The sequence below is a fragment of the Bison bison genome, unplaced genomic scaffold (genome assembly GCF_000754665.1).
Source record: "Bison bison bison isolate TAMUID 2011002044 unplaced genomic scaffold, Bison_UMD1.0 scf7180017864384, whole genome shotgun sequence".
Classification (NCBI taxonomy): domain Eukaryota; kingdom Metazoa; phylum Chordata; class Mammalia; order Artiodactyla; family Bovidae; genus Bison; species Bison bison.
The window spans coordinates 12,658,280-12,662,948 of record NW_011494956.1 but is presented as its reverse complement, the minus strand read 5'-3'; the positions used below and the strand labels follow the sequence as shown (position 1 = coordinate 12,662,948).

Sequence of the window (4,669 nt, the reverse complement as noted above, 5' to 3'; positions counted from 1 at the left end):
CAACTCCCGGAGTTCACTCCGACTCACGTCCATCGAGTCAGTGATGCCATCCAGCCATCTCATCCTCTGTCGTCCCCTTCTCCTCCTGCCCCCAATCCCTCCCAGCATCAGAGTCTTTTCCAGTGAGTCAACTCTTTGCATGAGGTGGCCAGAGTACTGGAGTTTCAGCTTTAGCATCATTCCTTCCAAAGAACTCCCAGGGCTGATCTCCTTCAGAATGGACTGGTTGGATCTCCTTGCAGTCCAAGGGACTCTCAAGAGTCTTCTCCAACACCACAGTTCAAAAGCATCAATTCTTTGGCACTCAGCCTTCTTCAGAGTCCAACTCTTACATCCATACATGACCACTGGAAAAACCATAGCCTTGACTAGATGGACCTTTGTTGGCAAAGTAATGTCTCTGCTTTTGAATATGCTATCTAGGTTGGTCATAACTTTCCTTCCAAGGAGTAAGCATCTTTTAATTTCATGGCTGCAGTCACCATCTGCAGTGATTTTGGAGCCCCCAAAAATAAAGTCTGACACTGTTTCCACTGTTTCCCCATCTATTTCCCATGAAGTGATGGGACCGGATGCCATGATCTTCGTTTTCTGAATGTTGAGCTTTAAGCCAACTTTTCACTCTCCACTTTCAATTTCATCAAGAGGCTTTTTAGTTCCTCTTCACTTTCTGCCATAAGGGTGGTGTCATCTGCATATCTGAGGTTATTGATATTTCTCCCGGCAATCTTGATTCCAGCTTGTGTTTCTTCCAGTCCAGCGTTTCTCAGGATGTACTCTGCATAGAAGTTAAATAAGCAGGGTGACAATATACAGCCTTGATGTACTCCTTTTCCTATTTGGAACCAGTCTGTTGTTCCATGTCCAGTTCTAACTGTTGCTTCCTGACCTGCATACAGATTTCTCAAGAGGCAGGTCAGGTGGTCTGGTATTCCCATCCCTTTCAGAATTTTCCACAGTTTGTTGTGATCCACACAATCAAAGACTTTGGCATAGTCAATAAAGCAGAAATAGATGTTTTTCTGGAACTCTCTTGCTTTTTCCATGATCCAGAGGATGTTGGCAATTTGATCTCTGGTTCCTTTCTAAAACCAGCTTGAACATCAGGAAGTTCACGGCTCACGTATTGCTGAAGCCTGGCTTGGAGAATTTTGAGCATGACTTTACTAGCGTGTGAGATGAGTGCAATTGTGCAGTAGTTTGAGCATTCTTTGGCATTGCCTTTCTTTGGGACATTACCAACACATTTAAGGCAGATCTAACAATTCTAAAATAAGTCTATTGTCTTTGAGGACATATATGTATTTATACATTTGGAAAGATAAAATTTTTTTTAATAATCAAAAAGACTTATTTGGGGACTTCTCCTGTGATCCAGTGGCTAAGACTCTCCACTCCCAATGCACTTGGCCTGTGTTCAATCCCTGGTCAGGGAACTAGGTCTCACACGACACAACAAAGCTTGAAGATCCCACAGGCTGCAACTAAGACCCAGCACAGCCCAATAAGCAAATACACAATAAATATTAAAAACAAAACAGAAAGACTTATTCCACAAGTGGCAACATCCATGGATTTATTTCAGGCAGGTGCTGTTAGTGGGAGGTAGAAGTGGGAGACAAGTATAAATAGAATATGGGGCTGGGGGCCTTGGACACTCTTCCTGGAGACCGGGAGAGGCCAGCCACACAAGAGGCTGGATGCTGGTGAATCCAAACAAGAGATCAAGAAAGTCTCACTGCAGTGGTCACCATGACATCCTTCTTTTGCTAAAAGTAAGTCCTATTCTCACTTTTCCTGGCATTTCTCTTTTCATAATTTGAGTGACAGGTCTCATGTCTACTTCTACTTTTGCAGAAAAAACCCTGAGAACTTTGTTCTCTGTGGGCCTCATTTTAAATGCATTTACCCTCTGCAGAGTGACATACTATAGGTGATCAGCTACTTGGAAAACTATAACTTTTTTTCTGATTTTTCTTTTTTTTTGCCTGTCTGGTTCCAACAATTCTAGTGGTTGCTTCCTCCTGTATATACTTCTACCACTTTAATGAGCATTTGGATGTTATTTTGATCTCTCTGTCTTAATAACAAACTATAAAATAATTTAAATATTTAAAACATACCTCATGGAGATTTTGTGGGAGTGATAATGGGGAGCTTTAGTGTTTATATTATCCCCATTTGGGCGGGGGAGGAAAAAAAGAAAAAAGGGCCAGAACTAAAACTAGCTCTGTTTAGATGTCTTTGTACAAATAGAGAAAGAGAAGTGAGGTAAGAAACCCAACAGATAGTACTGATTGTACATGGAGTGCATGAATTTAAACTTCTTCTTCATATACCTCTGTACTATTTGTTAAAGCAAGCATGAATTATTTTTGTAATTTCCTGAAGCTGAATGAACTAAATGTAACAAATGAGAAACATTATGGTGTTTCCTTAAAAAATTAAACATGGAATTACCCCATAATCCAGCAATTCCACTTCTGGGTATATACCCCCAAAGAATTGAATCAGGGCCTCAAATAGATATTTGTACCCAAAGTTCATAGCAGCATTATCCATAATAAACAAAAGGTGAAAACAACCCAAGTCATCAATGGAAAAGATTATACAGAAAAAAATATTATACATTCTTGCTGTAATAAGTTAAACAATACAGACAAAACTAAAGTCTTCCTTGATGACTTTCCTATCTGGACACACAACTTTAAACACACTGAGTCTTACTTAATCCTCATCACCAGCCCATGATTATTATTATTTTTTTTTAAATTTTCTTGGCTGAGCCACTCGGCATGTAGAATCTTAGTTCCCTGGACAGGGATGGAACCCACACCCCTTGCATTGAAGCGCAGAGTCTTAGCCACTGGATTGCTAGGGAAATCCCACCAGCCCTTGATTTAAGTATTACTGCAATCTCCGTTTTACAGATGAGGAAACTGCCCTGCAGAAAAGGGAATGACTTCCTGGGAGTCAGAAAGCTCTCCCTTCTAGATTTCAACTCGGGCAAACAAATTACTGACTATGCTCTTGCCTCTCCTGCCGAGGTCCAGCCCCAGCTGATCCAGGGTATTCGAAGGGGAGATGGCGTCGGCGACTATTTATTTATTTATCAAATATATAAAGAGTAATAGAATTTCTCCTCTCCTATTCCGGAGATCCTTTAACTGTTTGGTGACTAAATCTTAGGGACTGTCTGATTGGGGATGTTTCCCTCAAGCTCCTAGGAGCGGATGGTCTGATTAGGGATGTTTTTCTTAAACATTTAGGAGCATCTTTAGCTAAAAAAGACCAATCTTCATCAGAATGGCATCGAACTGCTGTTTCCTCTAAATCTTTTTCATCCTGAGGGGAGAGCTGATCTTTTTTCTCATCCCTAATTTTTACATGCTCATTGGCAGTCATAGCGGCTAGCCATTCATTTAGTTGCCAATAGCCAGGTATAACCTCTTCAGTTTCACTTTTGTTTATAACAGGTACCTTTTCAGATTCGCTTTTCTGTTTAACAGGTGTTTTTGCAACTTCACTTTCCTCTTTAACAGGTACCTTTTCAAATTCTTGAGCTGGATCTAAAGCATCTCTAGTCATGTTCCATAGAGGAAAGGTGTAAGTAGGGATTTTCTCCAAGTTATGATGAGCACAATAAGCTCTTAGCTGTTTCCCCACTTTTTCCCAGATATCTAGGTTAACAGTGCCCTGTTGTAGAAACCAAGGGCAGTGCTCTTGTACAAATGTAAAAAATGATTGGATGGTAGATTTTTTGACTTTGATTTCTCTTTTACTTAATAACTGTAAAATTATTCCTATAAAGAGCTGTATTTCATTTGATTCAGTGTTACCCATGTCAGAAAATTAAGTATAGTAAAAGATTTTGCTTTTAGCTATCAAAAGATTAGGCCTTTTTGTCAGCCTTTTTAGAAACCGTTTTCTCTAACTCTTCAACACTTTCAACACTTCCCACTCCTCTCGCCCTGTCTATTCTACAGGGGGGTCTGCAGCACCCTAAGTGGGGTCCTATCCGTCCCAAAAACTCAACACTGGGGGAATGGGGTTGGGGACTTACCTTCGAAAAGCCTGTCTCGGGCGCCACCTTCCGAAGATAAAATTGCATTCCTATAGGGTGGATTTTAATGGGTTTACAACACAGGAAAGAATTTATTACCTTAAGGGTCTAAAGTTACTAACACCAAGGCCACTACTTATTTTTTATACATACCAACTATATTAATTAATACACATTCAAGGATACAATTCAGGGGATGTGGAAACTTGGCAACAAGCATTGGCTCATCAATGAAATCCTTTACTAGTTTATTCTGACAGTTTCTAACTCTCTGAGAGGTTCTAAACTATTTGAATACCTTAAGCTTCCCGTGCCTCTCGAGGCTGGGAGACTGTAAACAATCGTATGCATAGCTGTAGGAGTCCAGGTAAACTTGTCAGGCAGGTTAGAGAGCCATCTGAGGGATTTGGATTTAAACACTCCTAATTGCCCAGGAACTTTATTAATTGGAGCTGTAAGTTAACTCTTTGACAGAGAGAGCGAGATGGTGGTGGGGGACAGCCCCCAGTAAAGTCAGAGGTGAGAGCACAAAGCAATAAAGTAGGCAGACTCTGGTTTTTGGCGGGTAGATGCTCCAGAATATCCGGGGGAACTCCTGAGGCTTGA

At 40.8% G+C, this 4,669-nt stretch overlaps 1 pseudogene; it reads right to left on the bottom strand.

Moving 5' to 3' along the window:
- The window catches only part of LOC105001863, a 19,625-nt pseudogene extending 15,514 nt beyond the window's left edge, over positions 1–4,111 (bottom strand).
- Positions 4,112–4,669: the final 558 nt, after the last annotated feature.